Source organism: Salmo salar, chromosome ssa10, assembly GCF_905237065.1.
Source record: "Salmo salar chromosome ssa10, Ssal_v3.1, whole genome shotgun sequence".
NCBI classification, from domain to species: domain Eukaryota; kingdom Metazoa; phylum Chordata; class Actinopteri; order Salmoniformes; family Salmonidae; genus Salmo; species Salmo salar.
The window spans coordinates 121053369-121078759 of record NC_059451.1 but is presented as its reverse complement, the minus strand read 5'-3'; the positions used below and the strand labels follow the sequence as shown (position 1 = coordinate 121078759).

Here is a 25391-nt window from a genome sequence, read left to right as displayed (position 1 = left end):
TGAAAAGCTATGATCCCTTATTGATGTCACTTGTTAATTCCACTTCAATCAGTGTAGAGGAGATGGGTTAAAGAAGGATTTTTTTATTTATTTTTTTAAATACATTTTTTTTAATCCTTAAGACAATTTAGACATGGGTTGTGTATGTGTGCCATTCAAATCACAAAACATTGAGAATCTCATATACATATATCGTATCGACACCTAAATATCGTTGATAATATCCTAACGCCTCTGGCAATTTCCAGTAGTGATGCACTGATATGACATTTTTGGTCGATACCGATATCTGATATTATACTTGCCAAAAAAACGATACCGATATTTAACATTTTTACTGCCTTTAAATTTTTTTTTTAAAGCATTCTAGTACAGTTAAATAGTTAACACACACACATGGACGCAGCGGTCTAAGGCACTGCATCTCAGTGCAAGAGGCGTCACTACAGTCCCTGGTTCGAATCCAGGCTGTGTCACATCCGGCTGTGATTGGGAGCCCCGTAGGGCTGCGCACAATTGGCCCAGCGTCATACGGGCCGTCATTGTAAATAAGAATTTGTTCTTATTAACTGACTTGCCTAGTTAAATAAAGGTTACACACACACACACACACACACCACACTGACCAAAAAGTTATTTTGTTGGCATTTACGTATGTCCCCATTACCAGTAAACCATAATCACAACCTATTTCTTTCACTTACTTGCTGTGCTGTTTGACTGACTGCACGTCACATAATTTAAAGCGTTCATTTTTTTACGTAGTGTAATCAATGTGTAATAACTATCACTTGAATTTCATATGTCACAACGATTCATTGATACCTATGCTATGATGCTGGTAAAGTTGTCTGCGCACCTACAGTGCTGGTCATAAAAAAATAAAAGCTAGTTAGCTAGCCGATGGATGCAAACAATGTTCTACCCCAAAAACATAGCAAAACGACAATCTAGGTGTCATCTAAAATAACCTTAATTTATAAAGTAGGACCCATCTATGTGAAGCTAGCCACAATTGTGGACTTTGCGATTAGCCTTCAAAATAAAAGTATGGCATAATTCTACTATTTGTATTCATTTGCATCACTGCCAATGACACACTTTTATTTTGAAGACAAACCGTAAATTCCACAATTGTGGCTAGCTTCACATAGATGGGTTCTACTTTATAAATTAAGGTTATTTTAGATGACACCTAGATTGTCGTTTTGCTATGTTTTTGGGGTAGAACATTGTATGATGGAAGTTGGGTATGTTTGCGAGCTAATGCTAACTAGAATTAGCGCAATGAGGAAGTCTACAGGTACGGTAGCATACGCTCTATCCACGATATTGAGTGAGTTATCAAATTTTGTCACCTACGCCGAATACAACCGGTGTAGACCTTACAGTGAAATGCTTACTTACAAACCCTTAACCAACAATGCAGTTTTAAGAAAATCGAGTTAAAAAAGAATATTGTATATATATAGATAGATAGATAGATAGATAGATAGATAGATAGAGTACCAGTCAAAGGTTTCGGACACACCTACTCATTCCAGGGTTTTTCTTTTTACTATTTTCTACATTGTAGAATAATAGTGAAGACATCAACTATGGGAAAAAAAGAAAAAAAAAATGCATGGAATCGTGTAGTAACCAAAAAAGTGTTAATCTAAATGTATTTTTATATTTTGACATTCTTATGACAGCTTTGCACACTCTTGGCATTCTCTCAACCAGCTTCATGAGGTAGTCACCTGGAATGCATTTCAATTAACAGGTGTGCCTTAAGTTGATTTGTGGAATTTCTTTCCTTAATGCGTTTGAGCCAATCAGTTGTTTTGACAAGGTAGGGGTGGTATACAGAAGATACCAAGTCCATATCATGGCAAGAACAGTTCAAATAAGCAAAGAGAAATGACAGTCAATCATTACTTTAAGACATGAAGGTCAGTCAATCTGGAAAATTACAAGAACTTTGAAAGTTTCTTCAAGCGCTGTCGCCAAAACCATCAAGCGCTGTGATGAAACTGGCTCTCATGAGGACCGCCACAGGAAAGGAAGACCCAGAGTTACCTCTGCTGCAGAGGATAAGTTCATTAGAGATAACAGCACCTCAGATTGCAGCCCAAATAAATGCTTCACAGAGTTAAAGTAACAGACAAATCTCAACATCAACTGATCAGAGGAGACTGCGTGAATCAGGCCTTCATGGTCGAATTGCTGCAAAGAAACCTCTACTAAAGGACACCAATAAGAAGAAGAAACTGGGCCAAGAAACACAAGCAATGGACATTAGATGGACATTAGATCGGTGGAAATCTGTCCTTTGGTCTAATGAGTCCTAATTTGAGATTTTTGGTTCCGACCTCTGTCTTTGAGACGTAGAGTAGGAACAGATGCTCTCTGCATGTGTAGTTCCCATTGTGAAGAATGGAGGTGTGAGGGTGCTTTGCTGGTGACACTCAGTGATTTATTTAGAATTCAAGGCACATTTAACCAGCATGGCAACACAAGCATTCTGCAGGGATGCATCATCTCGTCTGGTTTGTGCTATCATTTGTTTTTCAACAGGACAATGACCCAACACACCTCTAGGCTTTGTAAGGGCTATTTGACCAAGGAGAGTGATGGCCATTGACAAATGTCCTCCATCTCACATTGCTGCTGCAAATATTAAATGGGCATTTTGGGGATTTATACAGGAATGATATGTACCCTTTTTTTGATTCTTGAAGAATATAACTTATAAAACTAAATGCCTCATGAGCTGAGCTCAACTGTCACACTCCATCAGAACCCAAAATATCATACAAGCTTGTTTTACTCCAATGTTTGTAAACAAAGTAAATTTAAACAAACACTATATAGCCTCAATATTAAAACCTATACTTTTGATATCATGGATGATCAGTCCTTGCATCCATAGCTCTGTGCCTATGATTGTGGTTACATTTCTCCAGCCCCGTCCCTCAGCTTTTTTTGTTTTTACCAAAACAGTGACCTGGAGAATGCTTTATTGTTTAAACTACTGATTACAGCTTTAAATCCTTAGAGATCTGTGAGGAACAGAGGGTATCCTGAAGGTGGAATGTTCTTGGAATGGGAACCGGCCAATGAGGCGCTTGACAACATGATTATCATCATAATGGGACGGCAGCGTAGCCTAGTGGTTAGAGCGTTGGACTAGTAACCGAAAGGTCGCAAGTTCGAATCCCCGACCTGACAAGGTTCAAATATGTCGTTCTGCCCCTGAACAAGGCAGTTAACTGGCCGTCATTGAAAATAAGAATTTGTTCTTAACTGACTTGCCTAGTTAAATAAAGGTAAAAACAATGTTGTAGATTCCAATAGGGTCAGAGGTCACCACATTTGAGATATATATAATATTGCTCAGTGGACTACGATACACACATGAATATATATTGCTCAGTGGACTACGATACATTTTCTGCAACAGTGAGTCTGATTTTTAAATGGTTGGATATAGAAGATAGGCTTATCTCAGTGGTAGGTGTTGTGTTTCGGCGTTTGCCCCCGGGGGGTTCCGTTGATGGTGTGGAGCTGCAGAGATGTTTTTATATTCCTGTAAATGGTTGGGTGTCGAGTAGATGGAAGCATCTGGCAGTGGTAGCCTATGGTCGACATTCACTTGGTCTTCCTGTAGTTTTGGCTTCATTCAAAGTGACTTACGGTACAGTGAATACGTCTTATTTTTAGTTTGTAATCCCTGTGGAAATGAAACCCATAACCTTTTTGTTCTAGCGCTTACAAAGGAAGCCACACAGGACGACTGGTTGTGGTTGGCATCTCTCACTGTTAAAATGCACAGTGGAAAGGAAGTACAGGACTGCAGATGTTTGAGATTCAGATCGGCCTCTAGAGTTGGCTTTGATGGGCTACTGATGCAGTGCAGGGAGCCACTCAGCCCTCAGTCATCCCAGAGGCACACGGATAGATAAATAAATATATACATTTCACCTTTTAGTTAACCAGAAAGGCCAGTTAAGTTCTCATTTACAACTGCGATCTGGCCAATATAAAGCAAAGCAGTGCGACAAAAAAGAACACAGAGTTACACATGGAATAACACAATAGAAAAATCTATATTCAGTGTGTGCAAATGGAGTAAGGCAATAAATCGGCCATAGTAGCGAACTAATTACAATTTAGCAAATTAACACTGGAGTGATAGATGTGCAAATGATGATGTGCAAGTAGAAATACTGGTGTGCAAAAGAGCAAAAAAAAAGTAAATAAAAACAATATGGGGATGAGGTAGGTAGATTGGATGGGGTATTTACAGATGGGCTGTGTACAGCTGCAGTGATCGGTGAGCTGCTCAGATAGCTGATGTTTAAAGTTAGTGAGGGAGATATAAGTCTCCAACTTCAGTGATTTTTGCAATTCGTTCCAGTAATTGGCAGCAGAGAACTGGAAGGAAAGGCGGCCAAAGGAGGTATTGCCTTTGGGGATGACCAGTGAGATATACCTGCTGGAGCGCGTGCTACGGGTGGGTGTTATGGTGACCAGTGAGCTGAGATAAGGTGGAGCTTTACCTAGCAAAGACTTATAGATGACCTGGAGCCAGTGGGTTTGGCGACGAATATGTAGCGAGGGCTGGCCGATGAGAGCATACAGGTCGCAGTGGTGGGTAGTATATGGGGCTTTAGTGACAAAACAGATGGCACTGTGATAGACTGCATCCAATTTGCTGAGTAGAGTATTGGAAGCTATTTTGTAAATGACTTCGCCGAAGTCGAGGATTGGTAGGATGGTCAGTTTTACGAGGGTATGTTTGGCAGCGTGAGTGAAGGAGGCTTTGTTGTGAAATAGGATGCGGATTTTAGGTTTAATTTTGGATTGGAGATGCTTAATGTGAGTCTGGAAGGAGAGTTTACAGTCTAACCAGACACCTAGGTATTTGTAGTTGTCCACATATTCTAAGTCAGAACCATCAGATGTCTATACTGTATACGTTGCAATCGGAAAGTATTCAGACTCCTTCCCCCTTTTCAAACAATTTAATCCATTTAAGAATAAGTCTGTAACGGAACAAAAAGTGAAGGGGTCTGAATGCTTTCAGAATGCACTGTAACACTAACACACACACACACTTCACAAGTTCTAAACCTTTCTATTTGAAAAGCAATGCTGCTGGGTTTTTCACGCTCAACAGTTTCCTGTTTGTATCAAGAATGATCCACCATCCAAAGGACATACAACTATATCCCCTTATCTTGGTTGTAACGTCAGAAAATGTGGAAAAAAGTGAAGGGGTCTGAATACTTCCTGAATGCACTGTACCTGCACACACGCACACTATTTTTAAATATGTTTGCCCCTAACCCTACCACCCTTCCCCTAATTCTAGTAAACTAATGGAGAACAATACGTAGGTTTCTAGTTCCAGCTCATGCATACTATATACATTTTATGGACACAGTATATTTTACATTTAGTTATTTTTTTGTTTTGTTTTTAGTCCCACCCTACAGCTACCCTAAACCCCTCCCATCTATCTCAGAACACCATCTAGTTTTGATTTTGATTAGCCATGTATTTTTCTACAGTGCTGTGATGTTTCACAAGTTCTGAACATTTCTATTCAAAAAGCAATACTGCTGGGGTTTTTTCCACGCTCAACAGTTTCCTGTTTTGTATCAGGAATGATCCACCATCCAAAGGACATCCAGCCAACTTAGCACAACTGTACTGCAGTGATAGCTGAGATGGTTGAGATTAGTGTCTGGCCTCTGTTGCGTTGTTGCTGGTCTGCCAACAGTAGCATGGCTGTCCCAGAGGCTCAGACATCACTGCACGCTGGCCTTGACAGCACAAGCAGCTGTCCAAGTTCCAGATGCCCAGATGCACGCTTTCCTGGGCTCGATGCACGCTTTCCTGGGCTCGACGCACGCTTTCCTGGGCACCCGCGGCGCAGACCAAGCAGATGGTGGCCCAGTTAACAAAATTTGATCCTCCACTGACCATGGCTATCCGTCGCCAAGCTTTCTGTTGCCTTTCTATGTCATCTACACAGTTCTCTGTCACTGGGATGGTTTTCCATCATATGGATTCTTTGTAATGAAAATAAATAATGATCTTAGGACTGGAATTGGTCAGACTTGCAGTTTTAATACATGTACAAAATGATCCACTTTCTATTATAAAATCTGTTTTTATTTTTAGAATAATTCCATTTAGTTTTCCGAATTCTGTTTTCATGTTTTTTTTTGTATTTTCAGGTTTCATAATTCTCCCAGTTTTTCTGCTCTCTCATCCACTTTTTTTCTGGATAGGGAAAAACAACAAAATGTGTTTTTTATAAGTCCACAACAATGCTTAAAGTACATCAGGAGACCATATTCGAGGTATGGGGGGAAAAATAATAATGAATTCAAATGTACACCTAGCAAGAGGCTGTTTAGTGGGGTTTTTGTAAGGCACGTGATGGTAGAGTTTACAAAACAAAATACCCTGGATTGATGCATTATGCCAAGTATGCATAGGCTACTTGTAGATAACATTTAGTTGAGACGGTGTTGGAAGCCTTTCCGTCAACCAGAAGAAGGTTGTCGTTAGCATCATTGCTAACGGCTACACAAAGAGGCATATATAACCACACCCCACATGCACAAACGGGGAAATCATATGCCGTTGCCTCTTCTGAAAGTTTGTGTCGAGGCACAGAACTGGGGAAGAGTACCAAAAAATGTCTGCAGCATTGAAGGTCCCCAAGAACGCTGGCCTCCCATCATTCTTAAAATGGAGGACGTTTGGAGCCACCAAGACTTCTTTGAGCTGGCCGCTCGCCAAACTGAGCGGCCAAAACGGAGAAGGTCCTTGGTCAGGGAGGTGACCAAGAACCTGATGGTCACTTTGACCGAGCTCCAGACTTCTTCTGTGGAGATTGTTCCAGAAGGACAACCTTCTCCCATCTCTGCAGTACACCAATCAGGCCTTTTATAGTAGTGACCAGACGGAAGCCACTCCTCAGTAAAAAGCACAAGACAGCCTGCTTTGAGTTTGACAAAAGGCACCTTAAAACCTGTTGGGGCTCGGGGGCAGTATTGAGAAATTTTGAAAAAAATATGTGCCCATTTTTAACTGCCTCCTACACCAACTCAGAAGCTAGGATATGCATGTTATTAACACATTCGGATAGAAAACACTCTGAATTTTCTAAAACAGTTTGAATGGTGTCTGTAAGTATAACAAAACTCATATTGCAGGCAAAAACCTGTGAAAAATAGATTTAAAAAAAGTGAATTTTGTGACTGTACTATTTAGTGTCATTGTTTTATAGATACCATAGTGAGAAAGGATTCATTTCGCAACACCTACGGCTTCCACTAGATGTCAACGATCTTTATAAAGTTGTTTGAAGCGTCTATGATAAACAGAGAGCAAATTGGAATGCAAGGAAGTTGACATGTCGTCACTTCATTTTGTTGCGCCTGCGCATAAATCTGAGAAGCGTGAGTTTGTCATAATAGTTTATCTAGACATAGGATAGGTTGTGTGAAAATATTACTGATGTTTAACGTTAAAAATGGACCAAAAGATTAATGCTAAACAACGTTTGACATGTTTGAACGAACGTAAATGGATTATTTACTAGGTTTTTTTAGCTTTTCGGCGTGATTTTACACCCCCCCCCACCACGTTTTGTGGGAGCATAATGAACGCTAACTACTTGGTGTTATTTGGACATAAATTATGAACTTTGTCAAAAGAAACCACATTTGTTCCGGACCTGGGATTCCTGGCAGTGCCTTCTGATGGAGATAATCAAAGGTAAGGGGATATTTACAATGTTATTATCGATATTAGATGATGCTAACTGTATAGCATAGCTTGTTGTTCTTAGCATAGCACCCCGTTTATTGCAAAATGTGATTTCCCAGTAAAGTTATTTTGAGATCTGGCCATTCGGTAGCAATTACGAGATGATAATATATTATTCTTTGAATGACAATATTATAATTTACCAATGTTTTCGAATAGTAATTTTGTTATGTTCACCGGAAGCATTTCAGAGAAGAAAAAATCTGAATTTCACGCTACTGTAAAATGCTGTTTTTGGATATAAATATGAACTTGATGGAACAAAAAATGCATGTATTGTATAACATAATGTCCTAGGAGTGTCATCTGATGGAGATTGACAAAGGTTAGTGCATAATTCTAGCTGGTTTCTGCTTTTGGTGACGCCTGACCTTGAATTGAAAATGGATGTTTGTACTTTTGTGGCTATGTACTGTCCTAACATAATCTAACTTTATGCTTTTGCCGTAAAGCCTCTTTGAAAATCGAACAATGTGGTTAGATTAAGGAGATGTTTATCTTTTTAAATTGTGTAAAATAGTTGATTGTTTGAGAAATTGAAATTATTAGATTTTTGATGTTTTGAATTTCCAGCCTTGTTAGCAATCCTGACTCGGGGTTCATTGCTAACCTGTAGCCCCAACAGGTTAAGGACTCCCAGACCATGAGAAACAAGATTCTCAGGTATGATGAATCCAAGACTGAGCTCTTTGGCCTCAATGCCAAGCTTCATGTCTGGAGGAAATCAGGCACTATCCGTATGGTGAAGCAAGGTGGTGGCAGCATCATGCTCTGGGGATGTTTTTCAGTTGCAGGGACTGGGAGGCTAGTCAGGATTGAGGGAAAGATGAACGGGGCAAAGTACAGAGAGATCCTTGATGAAAACTTACTCCAGAGCACTCAGGACCTCAGACTGGGGCGAAGGTTAACCTTCCAGCAGGACAACAACCCTAAGCACACAGCCAAGACAATGTAGGAGTGGCTTCGGCTTCGGGACAAGTCTCTGATTGTTCTTAAGTGGCCCAGCCAGAGCCCTGACTTGAACCAGATCGAAACATCTCTAGAGAGACCTGAAAATAGCTGTGCAGCAACGCTCCCCATCCAACCTGACAGAGCTTAAGAGGATCTGCAGAGAAGAATGGGAGAAACTCCCCAAATACATGTGTGCCAAGCTTGTAGCGTCATACCCAAGAAGATACGGCTGTAATTGCTGCCGAAGATGCTTCAACAAAGCACTGGGTAAAGGGTCTGAATACTTATGTAAATGTGATTTTTATTTTTTTATAAATTAGCAAAAATGTCCACCTGTTTTTGCTTTGTCATTATGGGGTATTGTGTGTAGATTGAACAGGGGGGGACAATTGAACCCATTTTAGAATAAGTCTAACTTAACAATGTGGAAAAAGTGAAGGGGTCTGAATACTTACCGAATGCACTGTACATCTGTAAGGTCTCTCAGTCAAGTATTGAATTTCAAGCACAGGTTCAATGAAAGCCTCAAAGGGCTGTGATTGGTAGAAGGGTAACCATAACAGATCAGACTGAATATCGCTTTAAGCCTGGTCAAGTTAATATTTATGCTGTGGATTATGTATTAAACTACCCAAACACATCAGAGATCCAGTCGTCCTTCTGAACTGAGCTGCAGGACAGGGAGGAAACGGCTCAGGGATGTTGCCATTGTAGACGTTTTTAAAACGATCAGAGTTCAATGGGAGAGGAGCAACACCATTGTAGTGACTCCACAATAAACACCTGATTTGACGGAGCGAAAAGAACAATACAAATATTCCTGAACATTCATATGTATGCAACCAAGGCACTAAATAAATACTGAAGAAGAAGAAAATAAAACACTGCCTAGGAATACACTTTTTGGCCTAAATGCAAAGCCCTATGTTTGGAGCAAACAACACATCACTGAGTAACTGCCTTTTTTTTTTTCAAGCATGGTGGTCTTTGCTTGACATCAGCAAATTCCGGGGAGATTTTCAGGATAAGAATAAATGGGATGGAAGCTAAGCAAAGACAAAATTTTAGCGGGAAAACATGCTTCAGTCTGCTTTCCACCAGACACAGAGAGAGAAATTCACCTTTCAGCAGGACAATAACCTAAAACACAAGGCCAAATCTACACAGGAGTTTCTTACCAAGAAGACAGTGAATTTTTTTTGTAAGAAAATATTGTAAAGAATAATGGGATAGTATTCCAAGCTCTTATAGACTTACCCAAGAAGACTCACAGCTGTAATTTATGCCAAATGTGTCTCTAACATGTATTGAGTCAGGGAGGGGGGAATACTTAATCAACGACTATATTTGCGTTATTTACTTTGTATTCATTTTATTTAAAATAAATGTATGTACCATTTTCCTTCCACGTTCACATTCCACTTTGACATTAATCGAACTTTGTAACAATAATTTTTGAAGGAATCCAAGGGCTTTGAATACATTTGCAAGGCACTGTATAGAATCGTGTGCATCACAAACGTCATGGAGGGAGGATGGCCATATATCTATAGAATTGCAGCTCCAAAAAAACTGTTTAGTGATCAAAAATATGAATAGTTTACTTTGCAACCTCACCAGCAATGGGGCATCAAGTAATGATTACTAGCATAGGTCTAATGGTCTTTTTGGTATGTCATAATTGCTTGAAATTGATTTTAATTTACTTAACGCTTGCATTTGGAATTTGGTGTTAGAATTTAAGTATTACATAATCAAAATATGTTCTAGACAAAATAAGGAAAAGTTGCCTAAAATAGACACATTAGCTTGATACTCGGACCTTGTGACTTGAGACATGTTTGTGACTCTAATTTCTTGGTCCCACCTCTGGTGGTTTAGTGTAAGGCTGTGAGGGAACAGGTCATTAACAGTACGCGAGAGAGCTGTTGGAGAGGTTGACTCCTTGTTTTGAGTTCAGACAAAAAGTACAAAACGAAGTAAAACTGGAACATGAGATGAAACAATTTGACAGTAGGCTGTTACAGAATGATGTAGTATGGAACTCTGTGTCCTCCTCACAGGGAACAGGTCTGTCTTCATCAGGGTATTTATGTTTCTGTGTTGCCATGTACTCTCTCTTACCTCTTTAGATTTAAAGGCCCAATGCAGCTGTTTTTTTATATGAATATCAAGTAATTTCTTGATAACAATTAAAGTACATTACTGTAATAGATTTCCATTTTAAAGTGGACAGAAATAGCTTTTTATCTAACTTTTGCTAGACCTGTCTTAGATTTGGTCTGAGTGGGGAGGGGAAACTGAAAACGAGCTATTACTGAAAGAGGTTTGAAGTTCTTTTTGTTATTGGGCTATACCTAACCGTACCTAACCGTTCGATAATAAAATGCATTTCAGCAAACGGGTCTATATAAGCCAAAGTTGTCAATGAACTGGCAAATTCACCCTGTGTTGCTCTTAATGCATATGGATGGACAATCCAGGGCTACAGAACCTTCAGAAAGTATTCATACCCCTTGACTTATTCCGCAGTTGGTGTTACAGCCTGAATTCAAAATGGATTAAATCGTTCCCCCCCCCCCCACCAAACTACACAAAATACCCCGTAATGAAAACATGTTTTTAGAAATGTTTGCAAATGTATTGAAAAATGAAATACAGAAATATCTAATTTGAGTAAGTATTCATACCCCTGAGTCCAATGCATGTTAGACTCACCTTTTGGCAGTGATTACAGCTGTGAGTCTTTCTGGGTAAGTCTGTAAGAGCTTTGCACATCTGGATTGTATAATATTTGCCCATTTTTATTATTTTCAAAGTTCTTCAAGCAAATTGGTTGTTGATCATAGCTAGTCAACCATGTTCAAGTCTTGCTGTAGATTTAAGTCTAAACAAACTCACCACTCAGGAATATTCTTGTTAAGCAACTCCGGTGTAGATTTGGCCTTGTGTTTTTAGGTTATTGTCCTGCTGAAAGGTGAATTTGTCTCCCAGTGTCTGGTGGAAAGCACACTGAACCAGGTTTTCCTTAAGGATTTTACCTGTGCTTAGCCCCATTCAGTTTCTTTAAAAAAAATTTTTTATCCTGAATCTCCCCAGTCCTTAATGATGACAAGCATACCCATAACATGATGCAGCCACCACTATGGTTGAAAATATGAAAAGTGGTACTCGATAATGTCTTATTGGATTTTCCCCAAACAATATAACAATTTGTATTCAGGACAAAAAGTTAGTATTACTTTAGTGCCTTGTTGCAAACAGGATGCATGTTTTGGAATATTTTTTTAATTCTGTACAGGCTTCATTCTTTTCACTCCGTCATTTAGGTTAGTATTGTGGAGCAACTACAATGTTGATCCATGATCAGTTTTCAGCTATCACAGCCATTAAACTCTAACGGTTTTAAAGTCACCATTGGCCTCATGGTTTCCTTCCTCTCCGGCAGCTGAGTTAGGAAGGACACCTGTATCTTTGTAGTGACTGGGTGTATTGATACACCATCCAAAGTGTAATAACTTCACCATGCTCAAAGACATATTCAATGTCGGCTTTTAATTATTGTTATTTTTTTAATACATTTTTTTAATTTTTTAACCCATCTACCAGTAGGTAGGTGCCCTTTGCGAGGAATTGGGGAAACCTCCCTTGTCTCTGAGGGAACATGAGGTATTCATTAAAAATAATCCTGTTCAACACTATTGCACACAGTGAGTCCATGCAACTTCTTATGTTACTTGTTAAGCACATTTTTACTTCTGAAATGTTAGATTTGCCATTACAAAGGGGTTGAATACTTATTGACTCAAGACATTTCAGCTTTTCATTTTCAAAAAATTTAAATAAAAACGTACTTCGACATTGTGTGTGTGTGTGCGCGCAGTAGGCCAGTGACCCCCCCCCCCCACAAAAAAAATCTAAATTCAAGAAATGTTAAATTCTGTCTGTAATGCAGTACAATGTGGAAAGTCAAAGGGTTAAATACTTTGTGAAGGCACTTTACTTAACAGTGACAGGCCATCACCCCAGAGTGGGAAACCACAAGTACTGTTGCTACAGTATCCTTTATGAGTCACACAAGTGCACATATTTTTATAGCAAAAAGGCTATACCATATCTGAGACATGTTTTACATATTGGAATTCACACACACTGCACTTTTTTTAATTTAGTGTTGTTGAGTAATGGTGTTCTCATTTAAGACAATACAAAGTGTTGTTATTCCTGATAGTGATCTCACCAGGCATTACATGACTAATGATCATAGTCCAGTGGCGGTCAGTGCCGTTTAAGATGAGGGAGGACTATCTTTTTCTTTTGGAGAAGGGCCTTATTTCTATTACAGCATATTGGACGTCTGTCCTTCATATTCACCCAGTTCAATGTAACAGTGATGGGTTTAGGATACTGTCCTTCATATTCACCCAGTTCAATGTAACAGTGATGGGTTTAGGATACTGTCATTCATATTCACCCAGTTCAATGTAACAGTGATGGGTTTAGGATACTACAATGTCTTCTAATGTTCCCCTGTACCCATCGTGAGGTTGCCTCAACCTAACCTATGAATGAACGTTTACAACAGGTGCACACAGGTTGATTTGATTTGACAGTGACCCGTTCAATACTGCCTTGCCCACTCTTACCTGCATCTTGCTGATCTAGGGTGTAAATCTTTTAGTTACTATTGGACAAATTCGGCTATGTTTTTGTTCAGTTTGCTTCCGTTTTTAAGAAATGTTTTTCAACAGAGTCGGCAGAATGAATACACCCCTGATCACACGTAAACACAATTCACTTTCATAGCAGCCACGTTGTATTCCTTCTACCGTCGTTGCGCACTCCTCCTCTCACCTTTTTCCCTTTGCTTGTGGACTTCAATGCACAAAACATCAGCTGGATGTGACCAGGTGAAAACATATTTCTAACCCAAACCATGTCATAACTGCTACACACAGCCTACATCGTTGTCCCCATGTTACCTGAAGTAACGTCATCGTCAACACAGCTAATAGAACTAGTAACACGTTAGTAAACCTGCTACAATCATGCAGTAACGTTAGTGTATAGTCAGTAAGCAGTTTAGCACATATACCGGCGGGCCCCGGTGGCAATAAATTAGTACAACCCAAAAACTTACCTTGACTTGGAAGAGTTCCAGTGTTGTTGGATAGTAATAGCTAGCATAGCATCCCTCTGTTTGAGTAGGCTAAACTATCTAGCTGCATTTGCTAGCTAAGTATTGAAAAAAAAAAGACTCTTGCTTCTCCATTTTTTTAAAGAAATGAATTTGTTCAAAACTGTTTGACTATTGTCATTCTCTCTATGTATTGTAGTGAAGTGAATGTACGCAGAGGAGGACAGAAGCTAACTGTCCTCCGGCTGTTGAGTGCTGTTGAGGCTACTGTAGACCTTCATTGAAAAATAGTGTTTTAATCAATTATTTGGTGACATGATTGTTTTTTTTTGTTTTATCTAAAAAGGATAACTTTAAAAAAAAAAACTCCACTGATGGAGTCAGGAGTACCAACACGTTGGATGTTCTTAAATAAACTAAAATGTAACTGTTGGCATTGAATTTTCCCACTGTACCGAACCGTGACCCATTTAAAAACTGCAATGCGTACAGATCTGTGGGTTTGGTGAACTGTTATAACCCTACCAAGTAATATCCAACTAGGCTGCCAGCAAACTAGTAGTCTCACCAAACGCAGGCACCATCTGAAGCTGTCCAGACTAAGTCTGGCTTATAGTATAATAATAAAACCTTAAAATCGGCTGATAGTTTGGGTACCTTCTAATATCTACATTGACTCCCTCTTGCACTGACCTTACATACACTCATTAGACTATATAAACTCAGCAAAAACAATAATTGTCCCTTTTTTCAGGACCCTGTCTTTTCAAAGATAATAAGTAAAAATCCAAATAACTTCACAGATCTTCATTGTAAAGGGTTTAAACACTGTTTCCCCATGCTTGTTCAATGAACCATACACAATTAATGAACATGCACCTGTGGAACGGTCGTTAAGACACTGACAGCTTGCAGACTGTAGGCAATTAAGGTCACAGTTATGAAAACTTAGGTCAGTAAAGAGGCCTTTTCTACTGACTGAAAATCACCAAAAGAAAGATGCCCAGGGTCCCTGCTCATCTGCGTGAACCTGCCTTAGGCATGCTGCAAGGAGGCATGAGGACTGCAGATGTGGCCAGGGCAATAAATTGCAATGTCTGTACTGTGAGACGCCTAAGACAGCGCTACAGGGAGGCAGGACGGACGGCTGATCGTCCTCGCAGTGGCAGACCACGCGTAACACCTGCACAGGGTTGGTACATCCGAACATCTCTCCAGCGGGACAGGTACAGGATGGCAACAACAACTGCCCGAGTTACACCAGGAAAGCACAATCCCTCCATCAGTGCTCAGACTGTCCGCAATCGGCTGAGAGGCTAGACTGAGGGCTTGTAGGCCTTATGTAAGGCAGGTCCGCACCAGACATCACCGGCAACAACGTCGCCTATGGGCACAAACCTGTCGCTGGACCAGACAGGACTGGCAAAAAGTGCTCTTCACTGACGAGTCGTGGTTTTGTCTCACCAGGGGTGATGGTCGGATTCGCGTTTATCGTCGAAGGAATGAGCGTTACACCGAGGCCTGTACTCTGGAGCGGGATCGATTTGGAGGTGGAGGGTCCGTCATGGTCTGGGGCGGTGTGTCACAGCAGCATCGGACTGAGCTTGTTGTCATTGCAGGCAATCTCAACGCTGTGCGTTACAGGGAAGACATCCTCCTCCCTCATGTGGTACCCTTCCTGCAGGCTAATCCTAACATGACCCTCCAACATGTCAATGCCACCAGCCATACTGCTCGTTCTGTGCACGATTTCCTGCAAGATAGGAATGTCAGTGTTCTGCCATGGCCAGCGAAGAGCCCGGATCTCAATCCCATTGAGCACGTCTGGAACCTGTTGGATCGGAGGGTGAGGGCTAGGGTCATTCCCCCCAGAAATGTCTGGGAACTTGCAGGTGCCTTGGTGGAAGAATGGGGTAACATCTCACAGCAAGAACTGGCAAATCTGGTGCAGTCCATGAGGAGGAGATGCACTGCAGTACTTAGTATCTGGTGTGGCCACCAGCTGTATTGACTTTTGATTTTGACCCCCCACTTTGTTCAGGGACGCATTAATCCATTTCTGTTAGTCACATGTCTGTGGAACTTGTTCAGTTTATGTCTCAGTTGTTGAATCTTATGTTCATTCAAATATTTACACATGTTCAGTTTGCTGAAAATAAACGCAGTTGACAGTGAGAGGATGTTTTCTTTTTTTGCTGAGTTTTTATATATATATGTGTGTGTGTGTGTGTGTTTTTATTTATTTATTATGTGTGTATACACACACACCTCACACTACATTGACACTCCCACACAAAACCCACATACATACACTAAGCACGCACACACACACTTTTACTCTTCATATGCTGCTGCTACATTCTACATTCTTTATTTTTGCTTTTATTATCCTGATGCCTAGTTTCTTTACCCTGCCTTCATGTCCATATCTCCCTCAAATACCTCGTACATCAGCACATTGATCTGGTACTTCCTGTTTATAGCTTCACATTGATCGGGTACTTCCTGTATATTGCTTCACATTGATCTGATACTTCCTGGATATAGCTTCACATTGATCGGGTACTTCCTGTATATAGCTTCACATTGATCGGGTACTTCCTGTATATAGCTTCACATTGATCGGGTACTTCCTGTATATAGCTTCACATTGATCGGGTACTTCGTGTATGTGTTATATATATCACACACACGAAGTACCAGATCAATGTGAAGCTATATACAGGAAGTACCCGATCAATATATATATATCATTTAGCAGACGCTCTTATCCAGAGCGACTTACACAAGCTTCATTCTTGTGTATTGAATTGTATTCATCTTGTGTTACTACTATTTTTAACTCTGCATCGTTGGGAAGGGCTCGTAAGCAAGCATTTCATGGTAAAGTTGTATTCGGCCCATGTGCCAATTTCTTTAATATTTTATTTCTGTTGATTTTGTATTTTCCAACCAGCAACTATCAGGAAATAACACTGATTTAAAAAAAATATATATATATATAACACACTTTTACAGTGTTAGTTTCAGTAGCTATTGTACATTATGATAACATAGAATAAACAGGATGTTGACTGCGCTGGGCTTTTAAGAGCCTAGGAGAGAGCGAGAGGAGAATTTTGGGGGGGGGGGGAGAGAGCTTTTTTCCTTCCTGGTATTCATCTTTCATTTCTTCAGTGTCTGTTGTCAGCAGGTTAACCAGGGATCAGTAATGTGGACCCTGGGTGTGTGTGTGGGTGTGGGTGCTCACAACCCAGATGTCTCCATTGACGTCCAATGGGTAAGAGCGTCTTGCTTTTCACAAATATTTATTGGGTTTGTAACCCTAACTCGCCCCCCCCCCCCCACGGTAATACCTTTGACTGGACAAGTCCTGTCTGCTTTTTGACGGTATCTTTTTTGCATTGCTATTAGACCACACACACACACACACACACACACACACACACACACTGTAACATCGGTGAAGCAGTGACCGAACAACCGTTATGTTGCTGGTGCGCAGAAGGAAGAGAGAGCTACAGTATGAGAGTGCAGGGTTTAAGTGTACAGAGACAACATTGAGTGGGCAGGGCAAATTCCTGTCACAATGTTCCAGGTGTAGGCTGAAAGCGGCCAGAAATGCCAGTGGCACACGCACACACACTGTGTGACAGGCTGAAATGTCAGGCTTTGTTGTCAGTAATCTCTCAGGGTTTTTTTTCCCTGTCATGCTGTGATGGCTGTGCTTAGTGTTGGTTTATTTTCTCCAACACATTCCCAGCTGCTTTTTTCACTTGTGGATGTGAGGCATGAAACTTATTTTTTTTTAAAGATTGACTCCTGAATCCTGTTGGAAAGGAGTTCATCTAGTCAGTCAAACATAGACAGCATTTTTTTTACTTAGCGCTTCATGAATGCTTGTCTTGTCATTCACATGGCCACTAAAACGCATGTTGCCTCACAACAAGAATGTGAGGTAACTAAAATTCCAGCTCTGCAAATTGTTATGTGACATTCCAGAAGCTGTCAGTCACCTGTTATTTGTATTTATTTATTTAAAAAAAGTTATTTAAATGGAGCATTTTAGTTACTTCAGGTCTTCCTGTCAGACAGTGATTGTCCAAACACTGAAAAAAAAAACTGAAAAACTATACTGACACTCTTTCTCCACCACAGGTGAGTTCTGCAGGGTACCATTACGGCAGGATATCTGTCCAGAGAAGGGCATTGCATGCTGGGTTAGGAGCTAGGTGTGGAACCCACTCCCAGACCCTCCAGATTCCTCTCACTCTCTCTCGCACATCTCCATCTCGAGCCTCAGTATCCAGTACTGTGTGGTATCAATAGTTGAGATTCAGTGGCTGGAACGTCCATACATTTCTGTCAGTAAGTCACACTTCGATTCTACTCTTTTATTTTATTTATTTCACCTTTATTTAACCAGGTAGGCTAGTTGAGAACAAGTTCTCATTTACAATTGCGACTTGGCCACGATAAAGCAAAGCAGTTCAACACAGACAAGAACAACAGAGTTACACATGGAATAAACAAAACATACAATCAATAATACAGTAGAAAAGTCTATATACAGTGTGTGCAAATGAGGTGAGATAAGGGAGGTAAGGCAATAAATAGGCCATGGTGGCAAAGTAATTACAATATAGCAATTAAACACTGGAATGGTAGAATGTGCAAGTAGAGATACTGGGGTGCAAAAGAGCAAGATAGATAAATACAGGATGAGGTAGGTAGATAGATGGGCTATTTACAGATGCGCTATGTACAGGTGCAGTGAGCTGCTCTGACTAGCCAGTACAGTCAATCACTGCTCTCTTCTTCAGTTCTCTTGTTCTTCACTATATTATTAGCCAGTATTGTACAGTACAGGTCAGTGCAGCATGTGAAGTTACTCAATAATTATTTTATTTACAAGCTCATTGAAATGAGCATTGGCCAGTTCTGGTGGGCCTTGAGGCTGACTCGCTGTTGGGGGAGCGGATTAGGGGGTGGGTGTGGATTAGGGGAGTGGGTGTGGATTAGGGGAGTGGGTGTGTGTGGTGGGAGTGGAATAGGGGGGTGGGAAGTGGATTAGGTGTGTGTGTGCGCGCTGCACAGGCAACATTATTTTATGTTATTGGTGTCACATTTCCTGTCACCACTTGGACAAAAGCCCTCTTTCAGGTCTCTCTCACTAGGGCACTACTGTACGTCTGACACTATACTGCCTTGGATCCTACGTCTGAGGGCCTGCTTGTTGAACCATAATGGCTTGTTGATCGACCTGTTACTGTGTGTTATTACACACAGGTAGGAGGATGGCTTGTTGATCGACCTGTTACTGTGTGTTATTACACACAGGTAGGAGGATGGCTTGTTGATCGACCTGTTACTGTGTTATTACACACAGGTAGGAGGATGGCTTGTTGATCGACCTGTTACTGTGTGTTATTACACACAGGTAGGAGGATGGCTTGTTGATCGACCTGTTACTGTGTGTGTTATTACACACAGGTAGGAGGATGGCTTGTTGATCGACCTGTTACTGTGTGTTATTACACACAGGTAGGAGGATGGCTTGTTGATCGACCTGTTACTGTGTGTTATTAAACACAGGTAGGAGGATGGCTTGTTGATCGACCTGTTACTGTGTTATTACACACAGGTAGGAGGATGGCTTGTTGATCGACCTGTTACTGTGTGTGTTATTAAACACAGGTAGGAGGATGGCTTGTTGATCGACCTGTTACTGTGTGTTATTACACACAGGTAGGAGGATGGCTTGTTGATCGACCTGTTACTGTGTGTTATTAAACACAGGTAGGAGGATGGCTTGTTGATCGACCAGTTACTGTGTTATTAAACACAGGTAGGAGGATGGCTTGTTGATCGACCTGTTACTGTGTGTTTTATTAAACACAGGTAGGAAGATGGCTTGTTGATCGACCTGTTACTGTGTGTTATTAAACACAGGTAGGAGGATGGCTTGTTGATCGACCTGTTACTGTGTGTGTTATTACACACAGGTAGGAGGATGGCTTGTTGATCGACCTGTTACTGTGTGTTATTAAACACAGGTAGGAGGATGGCTTGTTGATCGACCTGTTACTGTGTGTGTTATTACACACAGGTAGGAGGATGGCTTGTTGATCGACCTGTTACTGTGTGTTATTACACACAGGTAGGAGGATGGCTTGTTGATCGACCTGTTACTGTGTGTTATTACACACAGGTAGGAGGATGGCTTGTTGATCGACCTGTTACTGTGTGTGTTATTACACACAGGTAGGAGGATGGCTTGTTGATCGACCTGTTACTGTGTGTTATTACACACAGGTAGGAGGATGGCTTGTTGATCGACCTGTTACTGTGTGTTATTAAACACAGGTAGGAGGATGGCTTGTTGATCGACCTGTTACTGTGTGTGTTATTAAACACAGGTAGGAGGATGGCTTGTTGATCGACCTGTTACTGTGTTATTACACACAGGTAGGAGGATGGCTTGTTGATCGACCTGTTACTGTGTGTTATTACACACAGGTAGGAGGATGGCTTGTTGATCGACCTGTTACTGTGTGTGTTATTAAACACAGGTAGGAGGATGGCTTGTTGATCGACCTGTTACTGTGTTATTACACACAGGTTGGAGGATGGCTTGTTGATCGACCTGTTACTGTGTGTCTTAATAATAATAATAGACATTGACACACCGGGAAGTTTGCAAACGTATCACAACGCAACTGTTTTCTACTGTCGTCACTTCCCTTTTCCTGTGTATCTCCCCACCAGAGAGACACTGTTTTCTACTGTCGTCACTTCCCTTTTCCTGTGTATCTCCCCACCAGAGAGACACTGTTTTCTACTGTCGTCACTTCCCGTTTCCTGTGTATCTCTCCACCAGAGAGACACTGTTTTCTACTGTCGTCACTTCCCGTTTCCTGTGTATCTCCCCACCAGAGAGACACTGTTTTCTACTGTCGTCACTTCCCTTTTCCTGTGTATCTCTCCACCAGAGAGACACTGTTTTCTACTGTCGTCACTTCCCGTTTCCTGTGTATCTCCCCACCAGAGAGACACTGATGGGTCGGACCACAGGCTGTTGGAACAGACCATTTTTAAGTCAGGGGGTTCCCAAAATGTTTTTGTAGGTCAATTCAGATAAGTTTTTATCATAGAACTAGTGATTTATTTCATAGGACCCCTAGATCTAGTCCTAGTAGGAACCTGTAGGACCCCTAGTGGGGGACTAGGGCTGGGACTAGGGCCCCTAGTGGGGGCCCCTAGTGGGGAACCCTAGTGGGGGACTAGGGCCCCTAGTGGGGAACCCTAGTGGGGGACTAGGGCCCCTAGTGGGGGACTAGGAAGGAAACCTGTAGAAGTGGAGTTAATGGGCTTTCTCTTGTTGTCATGTTGAAAGCACACTGTGTCACATTCATCTTGGTTATGGGTGTTTTGTGATGCGAATTAGGTTTAAAATGTAAAAAAAAATGTTAAACCTTTCTGCCTGAGTGTTGTCTCCTGGAGGGTTTCCGGAGCAATTGAGGATAATGAGCTACATTCCTTCTGTGTATCAAAACGCAGGCAGGCAGGCAGGCAGGCAGGCAGGCAGGCATAATAATGACTAGATTCCTCCTGTGTGTTTTGCGTGCGTCACATCTTTTTTTTTTTTTATGCTGTAGGCAGTAAAGATCAGGGGAGCTGCTGAACAACACAACATCATGGTCCACCTCCAATGTGCCAGGTTCAATACATCTCTTCTCTTTCTTGCCCTGGTTCTTTCAGGAATATGAATCATTTTTCAGCTACAGACAGATAGATGTTGGAGACTAGTGTCAAACGGTGCTCAGGGGCCGGTCCACGACCACGGATGATAACGGATAATTATTATGATACGTTTTACATGACTATATAAAAGCGTTAGCAAGCTGCCACGCTAGAGGAACGTGTATTGTTTTTATAGTTCTACGGCATGTCAAACCATCTGATCAGTACATCCTGTCTGCGGTAGGCCTGTTACTGACATGCTAACACAGACCTATTTTGGGGTGTGTTCATTTGTCATAGTAAAAAAACAATGTTTTCTCATAGGTGTCAATTCGGTTTGTATTTTTTTTATTTTTTGTTCTCATTGTGCTCATCTCTTTTCAAGTGAGTACACGGTTCATTGTTTTACGGCTGTAACCTGCAGTGACGTAGGCTAGTTTGAATAACCGCTCAAATGCTCCTGTTATTGTAGTTTAAGATTTTTCCTGGGAATCCAAAGAGGAATGGCTGATGGGTAGTGGAGAGGTCTGGTGTGTAATTGGGCAAAGAGGAATGGCTGAAGCTGATGGGCAGTGGAGAGGTCTGGTGTGTAATTGGGCAAAGAGGAGATGTGTTAGAAGCTTATACAACCATTAGAAAAAATACTTCCTTTTATCATACTGATGTGCGCTGTTTTGTCGTGGATCATTATTCTCCCAAATCGTCTGATAATTAGACCAATGTGGCCACCAGTTATTCAGCTTACTGTGTGCTCTGCCTCTCCTCTTCAAGCAGCCTTGCGCATCTAGAACCAAGAATGCTTCAATGGAATGCAGTTTTTGACCGGTTGTCAAAGTAGGTTTTTTTTTATCGCGGGAGGGTCAGGGATAAAATGGCTTTTTTAAGGTGATCCAAACAATAGCGCTCCTTACCCATTTCTCTCGGTAGTTAACGTTTGTCGTGTGAACGCTCCTGTTCACTTGAATTCGGATGATCTTGTAGTGATCGTCCTTGGTGTGGACTCCCCCCTCAGTGGCACAGCTCACCCAACTCCCTCAGTGGCACAGCTCACCCAACTCCCTCAGTGGCACAGCTCACCCAACTCCCTCAGTGGCACAGCTCACCCAACTCCCTCAGTGGCACAGGTCACACAACTCTCTCAGTGGCACAGCTCACCCAAGTCCCTCAGTGGCACAGCTCACCCTACTCCCTCAGTGGCACAGCTCACCCAACTCCCATCTCCCCTCTTCCTCCTCCTCCTCTCCCGCCTCCTCTCCTCCATCTTGACCCCCCCCCCCCTTTGAATTTCCTCTTCTCTGATTAGGTCATGCTTTCTAAATTAGTATACACACAGTTTCATGACCTAAAGTCCATTTAATACTTACAGTAATCATTCACTAAACAGGATACGAACTAACTACAGTTTAACTTGAAACATGTTGCATTTTAATAGACTCCATCAATAAAAAGCTCTTACCGTGTTCCAACACCACATGCTTTCTGTTTCATAGTTGTTACAAAGGCACTCAACAAATAATGATTGAACATTTTAATTAGTGTTTTTTTTTTTAAGGTTTACATATAGCCTGCAGTAACAAAGTAATAAATGCTTTTGTTATTTTAAATAATCATTTTCTGTTACCCAAGACTTTCATAAACGCAACCAAATGATTATTTTTGCTATTTTTAGCATATATGAAATGTATAAATTACACTGTTTAGAATGTTGTGGTAGTTTGAAAGGGGGAGGGGTTGCACGAGGCCCAGCAGTTCTAGTGTTAAATATTCAATATTTATCACAATTATCACAATCCAACAAGTCCAGGTAGCCTCTCCCTTCTTCAGTCTGTTGTTCTCCTGTTTGAACATGACCCTTCCCTGTGTGCACACGCTGACCACTAGAGTAGTGGTGGAATACACACAGGCTGGACTTACAACCATGGTCAGGCCAAGGGGCACAGTTGGCATCCTGTCGTCACTCTCCCCTGGTATGCAGGCGTAGGGTGTTGATCTGATGCCTGATGACTCAATCCTGATGTGAAAGCCAACTGCTAAACTGCCAAGCAATGTACCGACGGACAAGTACAAACACAGCCTTTCAGACATAAGTCGTCACTAATGTCTGCTGCCAGTCTGCCAAAGTGCTTACTTTTGTTTTTGTGCAAAAACCCCCCCAAAAAACAAGTCCTGACTGACCAACTCAATCATAACAGCAGGGCTAGAATTTCAGTGTTATTTTTATTTCTGCGGGTGCAGTGTTAAAAACAGTGTTACATGTTGGTGATGTGTTCATCCGTTGCTTTAACCTACAGGACATCCAATGTTAGTTATTCAAGACAACGTCAGGTAAATATGTTAGCTACAAACTATATTCATGGACGTTATCGACACCATTGTTCATTCTGCCTTTTTTAAAGGGTGTGTCTGTTTTGAGACGAGCAATAAGTTACTCGTCTATTATATAACCTGTTATTGTTTCTAAGTAACAAATTCAGAATATATTTTGAACGGCTTCTGCTTGAGTGACAGTGTGACTAGACGAATGCAGATGCATGCTAATGTATGGGCGAACAACCAGACCACCTGCTGGGACAAATTATTCAAACCCTCGTGGTTACAAAAAAAAAGGCTTCGGGCTTTAAAACACAACGGAGACAACCCTGCTAACCACAGGCGCCGTCAGATTGACACTAAGTAGGTAAAATCAGGGCTCTACAGTGCAGGCCTTTTTACTCACATATGCGCTTGGATATGTTACTGTGCCACCTGGAATTTTAATAACACTTAGAAAAATGAAGGATTCTAGCTTTTATATATATATTTTTTATTGTTCTCCTAAAGCGTAGAGCCCTTGTTGAAATGCTGTGTGTTTAGTGTGTAGAGATCAAGATTGTTTGATCCTGACATCTAGGAAGACGGGTTGGTTATCAACACAAATCTCAAGCTTTACACACACATTGTGATGCAACACATTCAATGTGCTTTCATCTATCTCTATTCAAATAAATCATGAATGTCAGCCCCACCTCTTTCACCCATAACCTTTTTTAAAGGGGCACTATGCAACAACAACAACAACATCACTCCATTTCCTGGTTGCTAATTTCAGTTTATGTGACAAAACAAAGCGAGTATAGTTTAGAGAACCATTCTACCGTCTAAACAGCTGTGTGAAATACTGTATTTACCTTAACCAAAAATGATTTTACTTTCAGCTTGTTTTGAAGCTGGTGTAGAAAACCGAAAGTAAAAGATACAACAAAAAAAAAGAAACGTAAAAGCAGGAAGCATAGAAATAACACACATAGAACAGACCTGCTTCTTAGACTTGCGTTCAATGAGGGAGACATTGATATCACGTTTCCATGTTTCAGCTTTTAGTACTGGCCTTTCTTCTTAAACACTATTTGTTAATATTGAGCTAAAGCGCCTCTCAGTATAGCTTTCTGTCTCCTCTGCTTATTAAGTCCTATTTTCCAAGGAAAACAACAATTCTCGATCCCTTTTTGACGGTGACGATGCTAACTATCTGTAAAGGACAACCTCTGGCTGCTGCTAATTTTCAAGTGAATAAAATGTTCCAGCATTACCTCTTGTCTGACTGGATAAGGACACATGGCATTACTCGCCTGTGGTGCAGCATTGATTATCTGGTGTGTGTGTGTGTGCCGTGCCCCATCTGTAACTTTTTTTTTCCTTGCCTGGCTACTCAGACTCCTTGCTCCGGCCAAACGCTACGCAGTGGCCA

At 41.2% G+C, this 25391-nt stretch overlaps 1 protein-coding gene across 4 annotated transcripts in view; it reads left to right on the top strand.

Moving 5' to 3' along the window:
- tp53i11b (tumor protein p53 inducible protein 11b) overlaps positions 1–25391 on the top strand; it is a 99659-nt gene that overhangs the window by 6974 nt on the left and 67294 nt on the right. The window contains exon 2 of one of the 4 annotated variants that reach the window (XM_045688572.1): positions 18080–18285. The exons of 2 other annotated variants lie outside the window; for them this stretch is intronic. The gene's annotated coding sequence lies outside the window, so the exon portion shown is untranslated. Of the gene's footprint in view, positions 1–18079; positions 18290–25391 lie in introns of all 4 variants that reach the window. One more of the 4 variants, XM_045688571.1, reaches the window with a different exon arrangement.